Source organism: Durio zibethinus, chromosome 13, assembly GCF_047325235.1.
Source record: "Durio zibethinus cultivar Kanyao isolate XHJ-2024 chromosome 13, ASM4732523v1, whole genome shotgun sequence".
NCBI lineage: Eukaryota > Viridiplantae > Streptophyta > Magnoliopsida > Malvales > Malvaceae > Durio > Durio zibethinus.
This window is the reverse complement of record NC_143174.1, coordinates 13,028,685-13,047,331: the sequence shown is the minus strand read 5'-3', so window position 1 is coordinate 13,047,331 and position 18,647 is coordinate 13,028,685.

Below are 18,647 nucleotides of genomic sequence, written 5' to 3'. Positions count from 1 at the left end.
ATTGGTGTTGCTTTTGCTTGTCAAATATGTTTGTCCAAACAGGTATGCAATATGATTAAATTTTATATTCTAATATTCATATATGGTTGTAGAGATTTCAATTAGACTTACATATGATATCAGAGCTTTCTTATGTGAAATTAGGACCCATACTTATGATTTTTCAATTTTAATTTTGCATCAAATAAGTTTTTTAGGCAAAATTTTGTTATTGGCACAATCCAACTTTCTAATATTATTTTCCCAAAATTGAATTAGGGTTTTAGTTCCCCTCTGTGAGAAGATTAAAACTATGTATGGAACATTTTTTAATTCATCTTATGAAGAAAGAAATCAAGGTTTAAACATTGGGTTCAAAATTTGAACAAATTCAAGATTTAATTAAAACTTTGATATTTTATGTGTTTTAATTCAAATTGGTTCTTGAATATTGTTACTTATGTGTTTTAGTTGCATGTAATTTGGATTTTAATTGACTGATTGTGAAGAAAACGTGAATGGAAAGAACATGGAATGAAACCCAAATTGTTTTTATTTGATTAAGTTTGATTCATGTTGTTTTGATGCAATTTGAAGCATGAGTTTTGTAAATATATGTATTAATTAAAGTTTGAAGCATTTGATTGCATTAACACTCAAGGAAAACATGAAAAATCAAAAAAGAAAATCAAGTAATAAAAATGGGTCAAGAATGACTATGAACATGAAATTTTATTCTCAAATTTATGGTGATTTATGTGTTTTTTATGCCAAATGTGGCATGAATTTTGGTAAATCCATATGTTAATTGCATGTTTAGAGGTTTAATTGCAAAAGAAATCATCAAAATTAGTTTAAATTTTGAAATAGACCTGAATCAGTCAAATTTGACCCAGCCAAACTTGTTGAAGGTAAGAGATGAGTAATGTCGAGTCATGATAGTGCTGAGTCAGTGAACAGTATTGAGTCAGCGTAGTATCGAGTCAATGAATATTGGACTCATTTCATGTTCATTTTTTACACCGTTTGTTCAAATAATTTCGAGTTTATATGCCACATTTATTTATTATTTTATGAAATTTTTAGATGGCATAAAATTTTATTATAGAATATTTATGTATGATTAAATAATTATTATATTTTGTGCACACAAATTCTATTATTTTATTTTATAATAAAAATTTTCGCTTGTTTGGAGTCTATTTAGAGATAGTACTCTTCTTGTATAATATTTAAGATTTAGGTACTTTCAGTCTAAATTTTATGTGCATAATTAAATAAATTTAGTAAATTTTGTTTTTACTAATCTTTTGTTAACCATTTAAAATGCACTATGCATTATTTTGAAAGGCAAGTTAGGTTTGAACTCCATGAGATTTCGGTACAACTAGCATCAAATTAATAATTTATTTTATAATTTCATTTGATTGTTAGATAATATTAAATTATTATTTATATGAAATAATTAGAGTTTAAAATTGTTGCCTTGATTTATTTTTTTTTCCATGACTATATTGACATTATGTATCATTGTTATTTTGTGAAATTTTTATTTTTGGTGCATGATACATAAGAATAAAGTATTGAATAAAATATTAAATTATCTATAAAATTCAAGACACTTGATTTTAATGCAATAAATTACTTATTGATCTAGTGAGATACATCCAATTTAAGTATCTCATAAGAAAATATCATACTTATAATAATCCATCGCGATACGCATTAATTATTAATGTCTCACACAAGAGCGATAAATTTTTAATGACTTAAGAGATACATCATAAACAAATATCTAGTGAGAAATGATCAAAGTGCATACACTCAATTAAGTACGCAAACTAAAATTATAAGCAATCTAAGTTTCCCATTGTGAGAATATACAATTGGTTAACATGGGAGTTTGGTTGCCAAAGTGACACACTCATTGAAACTTGCAAGATTTTTTTATGCGCAAGAATAGGAGTATTTTCAAATTACCTTGTATAATCACCTACCTAAATGGGGTTATTGTTTTTGGTAATTTGGAATTGATATGAAGCATCATGATTGAAGATATACTAGTCTAGAAGGTTTGTCTACCCAAAAGGGATAGGCTTTTCATAAACTAGGATATTTTTATATCTGCTTCATGTGAAAAGTGCTTAATAGCAAATCATATTCTTTATCCAAATGGGAGTTTATAATGATGCATTTGGATATTTTAATTTAATTATAAATAACATATCATGAACTAGTGTTATTTGTACAAATTGTTGCTCATATGTGAAAAAGTTACATTTTTTGTCTTGAATATTACAATTGATTTTGGTGATAAAAGACTAAGTAACTTTAATTAAAAATGATAAAAACAGTAATTTAAAGCTTAATTAAGTCATGGGTGTTTTCTTGAACATAATTGTTAAGTTTTAAAGCTTTTCGTTGATTATGGTCCAATTGTTAAAATATTACATTTTGTGATGATAAAAGTCTTTTACTTAAAACAATTTGTGAATCGTTTAAATATTGTCTATATGAATCCATGAAAATAATTGTCACATACATGATCAGTAAGTTTGTTATATTACTTTGTTTAATATATCATTATTTGAAAAACTAACTTTATGATTGATCGTACTTGTGTAAAATATAACATATGCAATTAAATTTGGTTATTTTGAGAGCATGTATTATGTGTGATAAATATGTTTAGCATTCTTACAATGTTTTAATTTTATATATCACAAAATTATGATTAGGAATTTTAGGCATTAAGTTTGGAGCCTAATAAAGTGCAAAATGTGATAAATATTTTAAAAATTCTTGTTTTTCATGGACATATAAAACAATATTAGTGGCTATAATGATTTACGAAAGAAATTTAAATTTTATGTTAGTCTGCTAAAGCAGTGAAAGAGTATTGTTGTTAAAATTGTGCAATTATTTTGTGAGAAATAACATGTATTAAATAATTATGAAGTGAATTTGTTTCAAATAAATCGTAAGACTAGCTTTTAAAATATTTTACTTTTACAAAATACTTACTAAATCAAATATGCTTCCATAAGGTATTAATTGTTTTCGAACTATGATATTTTGATAAAGCAGTAAGTAAAATTTTATTTATTAGTAAGTATTTAAAGCATGTCTTTGGTATTATAAAATATGATAAATATTACAATCAAGATCCTAGGCAATAGATAATGATGAGCTGTGAAAATTAAAATAAATATGAGTAAAAGTTTTACTCTATAAAAGTAAACAAAATTAGTTTTGTAACTTTCAAAGTAGTAAAGGTTTTGACTAAAATATATTGTTGTTAAGGCTTGCTAGGTTAATCTGCTTTAATTTTTTTTCTCACAATATGTGTTTGGTAATATTGAAAATATTATATTTCTCACATGAATATGAGATTGATTTATACCATAATCATTGTTTGTATATGATTGTCTAGAAAAATATGCATTGTTGACATTCGTCATATACTGTTATATTGAAATTTATGGTATAAAGATTGTGGACTTTGTTGAATTTCATATATAAAATATCTACATTGGTAGATGTTTTTATGTCTAGTCAATATTTTTTAAATTTTGAAAATTTTCGTACTCATGCTTGAAGATTGAAATGCCATAATAAAATATTATCAATTGTTAAGATAATTTACTTGGTAGTATGATATGCCTAAGTATTTATATTGATTGAAAGCATAATTTTATGGAGCATGACTTGAAAATTTTTAACGTACATCAAATGACAACGGGCATTCTAAGTTTTAACCTTTAGAAATCTATAAAGGTACATTTATATTAGTATCTCTCTTGAAGTGATCATATGTATAAATAGACATAAGAAAATTAGTAGAACTATAATAATTATAAAATTTCTTATGTTGTTATTGGATTGTCTCTAAATTATTATATGTGATTACATGCCTAAAGGGGGCAATTATATGTTTTTAATTTAGAAATAATTGTGAAACATTTTTTTATGAAGTGAAAATATACATAGACCTAGGGAATTTATCTTCTTAAATAGGATATATTTTCAAAAGTTTTTATATTTTTTATTGTTTTAAGGTGTGATCAAACAAATGGATAATGTTTTCTTTAAAAGAATATCCAAAATTATAGTGTGACACCTTGATTGTTTTAATAAGACTAGTAAAAATATTGAATTGATTACGGTCTTATCTTATTGGCCTTTGTACTCAATTTAGTATGTTTCGATATTTGTCATCATTAGTTAATGTCTGCCATAAATGTTAAATTCTTGGATGTATTATACAACATAGTAAATGGATAGATTTTAATCACTTTAATTTATCACATCTAAAGATATACATTTGTTGTATAGTATCTTATGATAGCCAAAAGGGTTAGCTTTTACACAAAAAAGTTTTAGAGCTATTATTATATCTTAATTTATTTTAAGTAAAATTAAGAGTTGTTGAAATATAATTTCATTTAATAAATATTTATTTTGGCTGTTTAACTCTCAATTAAGATATTGGTTTGATTATCTTAGTCAGCATTACCAAACCGAGCAATTATCAATTTTTACGGGTATATTTGTTGTCATTTGTTGACAATGTGTTTTAAAGGAAATTTAATATTTTCTTTTGAAAAACTCGCACATGAGGGGTGAGAATATTGTTCTACACTTGTCACATGTGAGAAAGTTTTAAGAAATGAAGCTTTGTCCAAATAAGTAAACTATTTGTTTTGTTTTTATTGGTTCATTTCCTTCCTTTATAATCCTCGTCAAATTTTGTTGGTTTGCTTTTAAAAGAGAACAAGAATTTTATAATTTCTCTCATTTCAATTCCCTTGTTTGAACTATATATGGACTAATTTTGATACTTATTTTAAAGAATGATAATATAAAGGTTTTGATTTTGATTATTATTTGATTAATGCCAAAACTATTCTTTTAAAGGAAGTAAAAATTAGTGAGAGTTCTTCTACATATATTTTAAAGTAGTAAAAACTCATAAATGTCCTAAAGTTATTGTTTAGGAGATATCATATGTGTTAAGGTAAGTGGGAGTTAACAGGCTATTGGTTTGGGTATGTCTTAGATATAAAAATTGATAATTCAATTAATTCCAAAGTTATTAAAAATGATTTCATATTAAAACATTGAGAATTTTGTGTTGTATGAACATATGAATACGAAAAATTGTTCATAATATGTTAATAATTTGTAAGTAGTTTATTAAAGTGACATCATGGAAATCTAAGAATAATAGTGGTTATCAAATTTAGCATGAGGGCAGACAATATATAATATTTTTTTATGACTCCATTTATTGAAATGCTCCTTATTTATTATTAAAATTTGATTAAGCATGTTTGTGATTCATTGGATTAGTGGGAGTCATTCTAATTTGATTATATGATGACATATTTTCTATGTAAGGATTATAGTATTGCCAAGCTCATATCTATAGGTATGAAAAATAGAACATGTTAAGGTATTGAGTTGATTATGACAATTATGCATTATAAATGTGCTTTTAAAACTATTATTGTTTAGGGTTTCTATACTTTGTTAAATGCATCGCATGTAATTGCTAATTACCTATAAAATATAGCTTAGGATGAATACGTACATGAGATTCCATCAAGTTAAGTGGACATAGTTATTATATATATATATATATATCATAGTTGTTATTTGTCTATATATTTGTTATTGCATGTGCACATTTCATATTGACATGTCATGTTAGAAAATCTTAAAACTTAGTATTTATCTTGAGTATGACTTTAATGTCATTTGGGTATATTTTATAAATGATACCAACAAATAACCTTAAGGATAAAGAAGAGACATATAGGCACATATGGATGCCATGAAGATTTCTCTACAAGTTTAGAGAAATCAACAAGAGAATTGACAATGAAAATAACACATTGAAATCATATTTAGGTGTGATTTTCTTGCTACATGACCACATTGAGATCTATTGCCAATAGAGTCACTAGTACTCATAAACATGGATCAATCTTATGTCAATAAAGAACATAATGGCTACTAGGATTCAATATTGGATGATTTTATTGGACAAGATCATTAAAATATTGTTTCAATGGCTAAATTATTTTTTAAATTATGGCCATATTAAAATAAAGTTACTCAACTTAGAGCCTTGTTTTCTAAATTATGATTTCTTAAAATCAAACAATCTAATTAATATTGCCCAAGTGGGAGAATGCTAGAATTTTTTAGTAAATGGGCTACTATTAATTGGTAATTTTATAATTTAATAAAACAAGTTGATAAATTTAATCCTAATACAAAACAAGCATGAAGAGTCTAAATAATTTAGTGTGATTACCTAAGCGTCGGTTTTGCACATCTTTTGGATCAATGTGGTTAGCACGATTGTGTGTAGACTTTTGACCCAATAAACCTTTGATGGGAAAGTTTTTAAGGTTTTAATACTATTTGAAAAAGGTTCCCCCTTCACTTCTAAGTAATTATATCTAGTTATTAAGAGCTGCTAGTAAGAGAAGAACGAAAGAAAAGATCTAGTCTTTTCAAGAATTGGTGCTGCTTATGTATCAACTATGTTTACCCAAATAAATACAAGATATGATTAAATTTTGTATTCTAATATTTACATATGATACTTGAGATTTAAAATTATACTTACAGCATTAAGTAGTAAGAATATTCATAATAATAAATAGTTAACTAATTATAAAAGGCTCTCCACTCAACTAGTATAGCTAAACCAAACATATCGTTGAAGCATTGGGATTAGCGAACTGAAAAAGAAAATAAACAAAAAAATTGGGAGTAGTTTGCTATAGAATAATAACAAACAAAATAAATCGAACATTAGTCACCCATATGTTAAATAAAATAAATAGTCATCTACAATTATTTATTTTGCCTAAATATAAGCAAAATATAAAAATTATTATGTTATAATTTATATTAATTTATCAAATATGAAATATTTTTTAATTTTTATTAAAATTTTTAAATTATATTTTATTTTTTCTGCCTCTAAAAAAAATTGTAAGCTCCACCATAAATAGTCAACGCTTACCGTTGACCACGTTTGCAATAGAATCGAAGGTAGCTTCGGGATTTTGCGCGAACATTGCAGTATTTGACTGTGTGCCATGGCTATAAGGAAGCCAGATCCCCCAACAGTGCTCATTACTCAACTTGTCTTCTTTAGGGATATAAATTGTGATCACAATCACGTTTCAGTTACATTATGTTTATCATAGTTACAAATATAATAAATAAGATAAAACTTATTGTGCTCATCATAATCATAAATTTTTTTTATTTTGGCATAATTCAACAAAAGTGAAGTATAAATAGTTTTATTCATGAAAACTTTTATTTGATGATATTTAAAATAGTTTATAACATTTTAATTCTTTTACTTATTATCATAATTTTTAAGTATAAGAACTAACTCATTAAACACAATACATAATGTGACCGTCAATCTTTTTTATATAGGTGTAATTAGTTCAAACTCTTTAAAAAGAATAAGTTTCGATCTTCTAAACAAAATTAGATTCGAGAGTTTAATTATATATAAGAAAGATTATAATACCCTTACAATACTCATAAATTGGTATCAATTTATCTTAAATTATCTTTTTTGTTTTAATTAATATAGTCCTAATTTATCTTTATTATTTATTATTTTTGCTAATTTTAATATTTAATTATTGAAAATATTTTTAGTTTTCTCCAACACCTTAATCAACCCCCTAAAAATGTTTTTCACCTCACGAGTATTTAAATAACATACATTTTTCCTTAGAAAGGATTTGTTATTGGATTTATTAAATATTTTATAAAAAAGACATAACTTGTAAATAAAAAATAATAATAATACTTATAGCTAAATTCTTAATAATAAAATACAATAATTAAATATAAAATTTAATACATGTAATCACAATTTATCTAATAATTAATCATGCTCGAAAATTAAATCACTACAATTTATCAAATTTTATTTTTTATCTCAAATTAAAAAAAATAAAAATTATTATATTGAGAGTAACTTTTAAATCCTCAAATGCCTTGATCGAATTTATAAAAAAAAAAAAAAAAGTTTTCGCCTAAAAATTTTCAAAAAAATTACATGCCCTTAATTTTTTTAGATTTTTATTATTGGATGAAGTTTTATTTATTCTTAATTATTTTACAAATTATTTTTTACAAATTAAATAAAAAAATCAAACATGACAGTAAATAAATAAATCAAATAAATCAAATTGAAAAAAAAAAAAAAGGAAAATAAAAAAAAATATTGCATCATGCCAAACAATCGGTCTTTGCAAAGTGGGCCAACTGTTAACCGCCTCTTTTTAAAGACTTCCATTTTGTTGACTTTCCCTTTTATAATCAATCGATAACCAATTTTTAGCTTTTCTCTACCTTTGTTGTAGCTGACTCTCTTTTCTTGCTCCAAGGAAATCAGTCAAAACTTTTAGCTCCACTATTAACAATATGTCATTGAAATCACTAAAATAACCAACCTAATTGCCAACTCCTTTTTTTTTTCACCCTTTCTAATTTTTTTCTAGATCAAAATTCTTTAAATCACACTCAATTCTAAAATCAAACTAAAGAATTTACGCCAAAAATCAGAAGAATTTTCCCATCTTGTGCTTGATTTAGGTTCTTTAGATAAGCATTCAATCCTAACCTACACAAAATAAGATTTTTCCACCAGAATTTAATCTTAAAATCTAACTCCAATTCCTATTCAGTTATTTCCCAAAAATATAAGGAAAAAAATAAAATCTAAAATCTAAAAATTTAGTCCTAAAATACGAATTGAACCATGGATTAAATAGAGCATTTACAATTGCCTTTTTTTACTCATTTACTATGAAACAAGAGTTATGCAAAGACACAAACTCAACTAAAATAAAGATTCATAATTCTGATTATATGCAAAAATTTTAAATATTCACAATACTAAAAGTCAAAGATTCACAAAAATTTGTATTCTTGAACTCACAAACTCGAAGTTGAATTTCGAAAGTTCACAATTTGAAATTTACAACTGAAACTTAAAGATTCTCAATTTGAATTCCTAAGATTTAAAATTCAAAGATTCATAGAAATATTCACAAGAGATTCAAAAGTTCATAAAAGTTTCAAGATTCGCAAAAGTTTTGAAATTTATAAAAAATTTCAAGATTTGTAAGAGATTTAAAGATTCACATGAATTCAAAGATTCAAAAAAATTCAATGATTTGCAAAAGTTCAAAACTTCACAAGAAATCAAAGATTTGCTAGAATTTAAAGTTTCACAATAATTCAAAGATTTGTAAAAATTAAAAAATTCAGAAGAATTTAAAGATTCGCAAAATTAAAGTATTCATAAAAATTTTAAAATTTGCAAGAATTCAATGATTTGCAAGAATTTGAAGATTTACAGGAATTCAAAGATTAGTAAGAATTTAAAGATTCAGCCAATTCAAAAATTTACAAGAATTCAAAGATTTTAAAGATTTGCAAGAATTCAAAGGTTTGCAAGAATTTTAATATTCGTAAGATTCAAAAATTCACAAGAATTCAAAAGTTCGCAAAAGATTCATAATTGTTAAGATTTGCAAATAATTCAATGATTCACAAACAAAATTTCAAAGTTTTGCAAATAATTCAAAAGATTCACATTTGAAATTTTAGAAGTTCACATCCGAGATTCAAAGATTTTACTCTCCAAAGGTATTATAAATTCATATATGAAGAGTCCAAAGATTTACTTCTAATGTCATAATATATAAGTGTATGAACCTATCACTAGATAGAACTTTAAAAGTCACCACCAATTATATATATATATATATATAAATATAATTAGTCACCTAGGTGAATCTATTTCTTTGAGGAAGTCCTAAAATTAACCAAGGGTTCCTAAAAAATAGGTTCTAGTCTGTATTTTAGAACTAAGTTCAAAAGTTTGGTTACAATGGAAAAAGTTATAGCACCCCTACACGCTTATCCAAAAAATGGTACTACATAATTTCAAATTATTCTAAGGATCTTAGGTCAAATGGTCTTCCATTAAATCTTAGCATTAAACTATTGGAAATAATTTTTATGATTTCTCTATCAATCTAAAAGAATTCCTAAAAATACTTTCTCACCTTAAGAGTATTCAAAAATCTTATTTATTTTCCTAAAGAGACTTCATTGGCGGATTCATTTAATTAAAAAAAACTCTTATTCATGACAAAGTGAGATTTAAAATCTTAATATCAAAAATTCTTATCTAAATTCTCTAATATGTCGATAGAACTTAGAAATAATTTCTCACCTAAGAATTTATATAAAAATTGCTATTTGCAATGTTTTTAGTAATCCCATCATTGGAAATTCAAAATAAGGTTTTCATTTTCAAAAAATATCTTCTAATATATTAGTGAGATTTTTTGTCCAAAAATATCCTATAATATGTTTGTAGGATTTCATAAAAATTATATTTTGTCAAAAAATATTTTTTTAACTTAATAAGATTTTCAATATGTTGGTAAGATTTTATTTTTATTTTCAAAATTATTTTAAGAAAAAAAACCATTCAATATATTGATAAAGCTTTATTTTATTTTTCTTTAAATTTTATTCTTTTAAATTTTATTTTTTAAAAATTTTAAAACCCTCCAATATGTTCATAAGGTTTTATTTTTTTAATTTTTTCACACATTTTTATCTAACACAATAAATAAATAAAGTAATAAATTAAATACAAAGCAAAAAATATGCAAAAAAATACTAAAACAATTTCTCATCTTAGCTTTAGAATTCGACTCAGCTCAGTTCCACTTTGAAGATAATTTCACTCGTGGCTCAACTTGGAAACAACTTGGAGTCAACTTGATTTGATTCAATAGCCCAATGGATGCAGTTTGAATTGCGGCAATTCGAGTCGAGGCGAAAAAACACATAGATCCTAGAGGGTATTCAAAACGTGGCATTTTATGCCAGTATAAAAGTTAAAAAATTCTTTTTTTCCTTAATTTGTAACCTTCCTCTCTCTCACTCTACTTATACTCTCCTTTCTTTCTAAAATGGTTGCTATGTATCTCACCATCATCGCCATGGGTCACTATCAGTTGACTCCTATTGGAGCCCAAAATCTCACTATTATTTTTTCTTTGCTTCTCATTTCATGTGCTTTAGCTAATCTCCTCTGAAACTTGATAGATTCGTGTGGATCTGGGTCCAAAGATTGCAATTACCCTCTCCAAGATCTTTTCATCCACTGCTTGTATAGCCACCATTTCAAGGTATGTTACTTTTTTTTCTTGGCTAACTTTTTAGCAAGTTTTGAGTCCTAAAATCACTCAAGTCTAAAACCCTGGTTGGGCTTTTTTTTTTTTCTTTTTTTTTGTTACAACTGCTTTACTTCTAAGTTTGGCCTTATATGTAGCTTTTTTGCTTGTTGTCAAATCTGGCCTTTTTATACTATTGTTAATTGTAATGGTTGATTGTTGCTTGGGATCATTTATCTTTCTCTATGAGTAGGGCCCAAGTTTGCTGGTTGAAGGCGATGTTTGTTTGGTTGAACTTATGGTAAGAATGGGTCATCGAGTAGGGGCATAACAATAACAATAATGGATTTCAATGCCTGTGCATTTATGTGTGAGTTGTGTTCCCACAAGGTTTGGTCTTAGCAACGAATATGGTGATAAATTGTTTTTTATCCTTTTTTTTGGTCTGATTATGGGTTATTTTCTAATTTTTAGGTTTCAAGTTTTGTTGTTACCTGTGTTTTTGTGTTTATGGTTAATGATGGTGTTTTAGTGGAGGCTAGATTTGACTATTAAAGGTGGCAACAGATTGGTACAACTCGATTGGTCTTGGCAACAATGGTGGATGGTGGTTTTAGAGACTAGTTAATGGAAGATGAGGCAAATAGAGGATTAGTGGTGTTTTGTGGCAATGGTAGATTGGTGCTATGCTAAAATGAGCTATTGGAAGATAATTGTGGTCTTTAAAACTATTAACTTTCATTCTTACGGTCAGTTAGAAATTTTTCTCCCCCCTTTATGTGCTTGATTATGCTGCTTAAATAAAGACTTAGTCTCAACAAAATTTTAAGATCAACAATGGGATTCCATTCCATGGGATTTTTTGTCATTATCTCTTTTAATTTCAGCTTTAATCCCAACAACTTTATCTTTAAAGAAATTTTAATCCAGTTCCAAATTCAAACATCATTATTTATCATTATGTTTATTTTTTAATTTTTTGAAAACTATAATAATAATAATAAATAAATAAATAAGCAAATAAAAAACAATTACAAAAGATTAAATGGGCCTAGTTTGGTTTTAAAATCCAAATTAAGCCTAAAACTCAAATGATGAACTCAAAACCAAACAGGCTAAGTCTAAAGTCCAATTCGAACAACTCAAAACTTGAGAACATTCCATATGACACCAAACAAAATAAGGTGTTTACAACCAAGATTCAAAAATTCACATTGGAAACATCTTACAAATTCAAATCCAAGATTCAAAGGTTCACATTTGAAAATCTTAGAGATTAACATCTAAAAAGTCTTAAAGAATCAGATCAAAGATTCAAATATTCACATTTGACAAAATTTAGGGATTTACATCCAAAATTTCAAAATTTCTCATTAAAAAAAGTTAGGATTCATATCTAAATTTTAAGGATTCGCATCCAAAATTTCAAATGTTCTTAATAAAAAATCTTTAAAGGTTCACATTCAAAATTCAAAGATTCTTTTTTGAAATTTTCAAATATTCATATCTAAAATTCAAAGATTTCCATTTAAAAATTTTTTAGAGATTATATTTGAAGGTCTTACAAATTATTCTTAACATTAAAAATGCTCTTTCAAAATGAAAGCTTCACAACTTTAAAATTTTGAAAAAGTACTTGGAGGTTTTGCACATCATATATGAAAATCTTATAAATCATACCTAAAGGTCTTCTAAATGATGTCTGTATTTGAAAAAAAGCTCCTTTAAAAAAATGCTCTACCAATTTAAAAGTTTGGAATGTTTTTCTTATCCAAAAAATCTCATCATGAAATATTTTCCTCATTTGAGGATTCAAAATCTCATCTTGAAAAAACTTTCCTCATCCAAGGAATCAAAATCTATTATAGAAAAAGTTCCCCTCATTCAAAGATTCAAATTTGATCTTGAAAAGTTTTCATCATTCAAGAATTCAAATTTTCAAAATTTCTTTTCATGAAAATTACCAACCTCTCACCAAAGTCAAAATTTTGTATGCAATGAATACCATAATAATAATGCAAATGCAATAATTCAAATTCTCACTAAATGATGCAAATGCATGTCCAAATCATGATGCAAATGCAATTATCAAAACAAAGATTCAAATATTCACCAAATAATCCAAATACATGGTCCATACATTGATGCAAATGTAATACCTAAAACAATGTTCTATATGCTCACCAAATAATGCAAGTGCATTGTTCAAATAAAGATGAAAATGCAACATTCAAAACACTAACCTATATACTCACCAAATAATGTAAATGCATGGTTCCAACAATGACGCAAATGCAACAATCAAAATAGTGATCCTACTTGCCCTAGAAAAGCCATTCTGTTTATATTGGTTTGCAAAATCATTTGTCTTCCAATCATCATAATGTAACAATTCAAATTTGAGTGTTATTTTTCAAAACTCACAAAAAAATACAGCAATTACCTCAAAAGGATTGTTAGGACTTCATTTTTACAAACTATTCATATTCTCATTTTAAACTTACCGAATGACAATAGAAAATTGGCTCATATAACTTATTTTCCATCATTAAGATGAAAATGAATCAATATTTCATTTTAAAAACATAATACTAAATCTCTTGAAAACTAGTGATTACTACCTATAATGAATTGTGAATCGCAGTTGTATCTTTGCAAAAGACTAAAACAATATATCAAAATCTTGATTACCAAAGTTGATTATGCCATAGGATAAGAAGAGGAAATCAATGCTTCCCTATCAAGGCTTACAAATGACAACTCTCTTTAAAAGCATAATTCATTTTAGCACTTTTTGAAGTTCTTATTATGTGGCATTTTAACAAATATCAAGACTAGCTATGATAGGCTTAAAATTTTTAGAAAAAAAAAAGTTCAAATTTGTAACAATTCTTCAAAGTGTAACTAATCCTAGATTTTTCAAAGGTCTTCCATGCTCATTTATTCATTCAAGCTCTTCTTTTTCTAAGGTTTCTTGCTTCGCCTTGGTATTATGCATGGATTGCTCTTAATCTTGCTTTAGACTACCCATTTAGGTTTTCACCTTAGAGCTTTATTTTGTCTTTTACTTTTTTTTTTCCTTTTTTTGGGATTGTTTCATCATGCATTTGAAAACCCAAATTCATTCAAATCCAAATATTAATGATTTTGTAAGGAATAAACTTTCTAACTTATGTGTTCACACATGATCAAAATAGACTTTTCAAAGGATATAATGTAGGCCAAACTTTTTTTCTTTCTTTTTTCCTTATATGCTTTTATTTTTGACAAGATGAGTTCAAAATTTTTTGAACTCAACTTACTTTAAACTTGCCTTTTAACATAAGACATCTTTCTTAGCACTTAATATAAGATCCAATACCATCTTGATAAGATCCTCTTTTAAACTTGCCTCCCAATGTGAAGGGTGATCTTTGGCTAGGATTTATTCCATAAAAAATTAATATGCTCAAAAGAGGTAAGCAAATGGATAATTTTTTATTTTGTGAAAGAAATTTGAAAGATGGCTATTTTTTATTTCAAGCATGGATACTTCAATTAAAAACCAATTCCTGATAGATGATTTTATTTCTTGATCTTAAATTCATTTAAATGTATCACATGCATAATGTTACAATCAGCTTTTTTCTTTTCATATATTTTTCCTTTATGTTTGCAACTCATGCTTAGACTTCACCACTTCAACTTTGTAACCAAACAAAAGCCCAATGTAACAATCTTCATTTCATGCCCACTCAAGTTGTTAATGTAAATCTTCGTTTAATGACAATGAATGTCACATATCAAAATGTTAAAACAATGGATATTGTGGACATCATATAATTTTGCTCTTTTGGTAAATTTGCTCCAAGATGTGAGCAAAGAATAATTTTGGAAAAATAACTAAAAGAGAAACAGAATGCTGAATAGGTCAATATATTGGTTAAGGATATAAAGAAAAGTATAGTCTTTCAATAATTTTCCCTAAGCAAAAGATTAAAGAGTTTGAACTTAAAGAAACTTGGGTAATGATGTGTATGGAATAGCCTTAACACTTACCAAATCACCACAACACAGAATCTTTCAAAAGTGTCTCCTGTATTGGCTTTCAAAAGAATTTCAAAATGATTTTCAAATTAACAAGTTTTTCCATTACTCATAGCCTTAACAAAAGTCATTGACTTTGAGATCATCATGGTCAAAGTGGAAATAGTAAAGTCTATGAAACTCAAACTATAGCCCTTAAAGGTTTAATGCTTTGAATGATCTAGATTTTGACTAAGTTTGAATAGGACAAGATTAATGAAACAAATAGGTATATTCATTCTTAACAGTAATCACCAACTTTCCTAAGATTGATATCACAAAAGTTTTCTTTTCTTTTAAAAGTCATTTTCTTCAATCGATGAAGAAAATCATGTGCATTTCCATTACCAAACAATCCTAAACTCAAAAGATGAACGAAAAGAATTTTTAATATTTATTTTCTCTTCCAATTCATGGCAATATGTTGTAATGATAAAACACTAAAAGCCATTCATTATGTATAAGACCAAAGTTAGCAAGATTGCCCCTTGAAACTTAGGCATTTACATTTTCTTATGCACAAAAAATTGAGATGAAATAATGCATACATGAATCGTTTAAATGATCAACAAAATAGATGTACAAATTCATATATGTAATGCATGAAGAAATGAACCTAAATTATGTAACAAGAAGATAATATATTCCAATTCAAAATCTCATCCATTTTTATACAAACAAAATTCTTTAACAAGAATATAAATATGAACAAATTAAAATCGAAATGAAATATGTTATTTCTTGTGTCTTAATCTTGTGTTATATACTAATAATGGATGGATAGGCTTGTAACCTAAGGTTGGCCTCTTATGTCTCTAACCTAGGTTTAGCTTTTTATAGCTCATTATATGCAAGGATTTGGATGTGTTAACAATCTAAAAGCTCCCAAATTCCTGTTCACATCATTGTTCATTATAGACTCGTAAAGCACCCCAGTCTTACCCATGATAGGCTTTGAATAGAAATGGTTCAATCTGAATAGGAGTGTTTCGCTAGCTCATGTGAAGGTTATCACCCCATAAGAGTGTAAGTACTCACTCCCTCCTCGATGAAGACAAAACTCGAGTAGAGAGCTTATGAATGAAATGCATGTGCAATATGTGAATGAACATAAAAACAATTTTGAGAAACTTTCTTATTCAGACAAATAGATGGAACAAAAAGAACAAATAAACAAATTAGAACACCAAAAATAATTGAGACCAACAAAATAAGGCTTGAAATAATGTAAGATCAAAAGTTGGCTCAACTTTCTAAATCTCCAGCGAAGTTGTTAAACTATTATAATGTATAAGTATGAGAACCAACCCATTAGACATAACAAATGTAGTCGCCACTAATTTTTTTTATTTAGATGTAATTTATCACCTAAGTAAATCTATCCTTTCTAAAGTTATCATAAGCTTAACTAAAAGTCCCTAAAAAGAATAGACTCTAATCTTCTAAATAAGAATTAGGTTTAAAACTTCAGTTATATGTAAGGAAAGTCATAAAACACCAATTGGTACCAATTTATCTTAAATTATTTTTTTTACCTTAATTAATATGATCCTAATTTATCATTATTATTTCTTATTTTTGTTAAATTTAAAATTTAAATATTGCTAATATTTTTAGATTTTCTCCAACACCTTGGTCAACCCTCTAAAAGTATTCCCCATCTTAGGAGTATTCAAGTAACAAACCTATTTTCTTGAAAAAACTCTGTCATCATATTTATTAAATATTTTATAAAAAAAGATCATTTATAAATAAATACATAATTATAAATAAAATACATAACAATATACATAGCCAAATTCATAATAATTAAATACAATAATCAAAAACAAAATTTAATACATGTAATCATGATTTATCCAATAATTAATCATGCAAGAAAATTAAATCACCATAATTTATCCGATTTTATTTTTTATCTTAAATTAGAAATAAATAAAAATTCTTATATTGAGAGCAATTTCTAAATCCTCCAACACCTTGATTGAATTAAAAAAAAAAAAAAAAGTTCTCTCACCTAAAATTTTTAAGAAAATTACACATCCATAACTTTTTTTAGATTTTCATCATTAGATGAAGTTTTTATTTATTCCTAATTATTTTACAAATTATTTTTTACAAATCAAATAAACAAATATAAAAAAAAATCAATATGATAGTAAATGAATTAATCAAAATAAATAAAAACAAATAAATCAAATTGAAAGAAAATAAAGAAAATAAAAATAAAAAAACTGTACCCTACTAAACGATCGAATCTTTACAAAGTGGGCCAAGTGTTAGCTCCCTTTGCCTAAAAAATTCTTTTTTGTTGACCTTCCGCTTTTATGATCAACTAATGACCAACTTTTAGCTCTTTTTACCCTTCTTATAGCTGACTCTCTTTTCTCCCTATAAGGAAATCAACCAAAACCCTTAGCTCCACTGCTAACAATCGTCACTAAAACCACTTTAACGGCCAACTCTTCTTTTTTTTTTACCCTTTCGAATTATTTTTCCTAGATCAAAATTCTTTAAATCACACCCAATCCTAAAATCAAACCAAAGAATTTACCCCAAAAATCAAAAGAAACACTAACCAAAATTTTTCTTTCTTTCTCGCTACCTCTTGTTCCTTTTGTTGTGCTTGATTTAGGTTTTTTAAAGAGGTATTCAATCCTAACTAAAACAGAACAAGATTTCTAACAGTTTCTTTCTACTAGAATTTAATTTTAGAATCCAACTTCAATTTCTATTCGGTTATTTCTAAAATAATAAGGCTAAATGCATTAGCCAAGTATTTTAATTCAACTTAACATAACAATTTCGATTCAACGTCCTTTCGGGAATTGTAATCCTTTTCTAATTTTTTTTTTTTTATTTTAGGCAAATTCTATCTTTGTTTTTCTAAATATAATAAATCAATAAAAATATAAATAAAATAAAAATAAGGAAAAAATAAAATCTAAAATCTTAATTTTAAAATACGAATTGAACTTGAACTAAATAGACGTCTACACTTATACGACAAAATAAATTATTAATATTTTTATAATATAACTAAATTGATAATGTGCATATTTAAAAGTGTTCAATATGCATATTATAAATTTTATGAAAATGACTATTATAAATACGTAAGATTAACAAAATAGTATCATATATGATATTAAGTTTTTTTTTTTTTCTCAAATATGCAAAATTAAGCTCATTAATTTTAATTGAATAGAAAAACAATAGATGAAAGCTTCAATATTTTAAGTAAAAAAAAAGTAACAAAATACTTCGCAATCTAACTTAAATCAAACGCCAACAATATAAAACAATTAAAAATAACTTAAGTCACATCAAATTTTAATCATTTAAGATTAG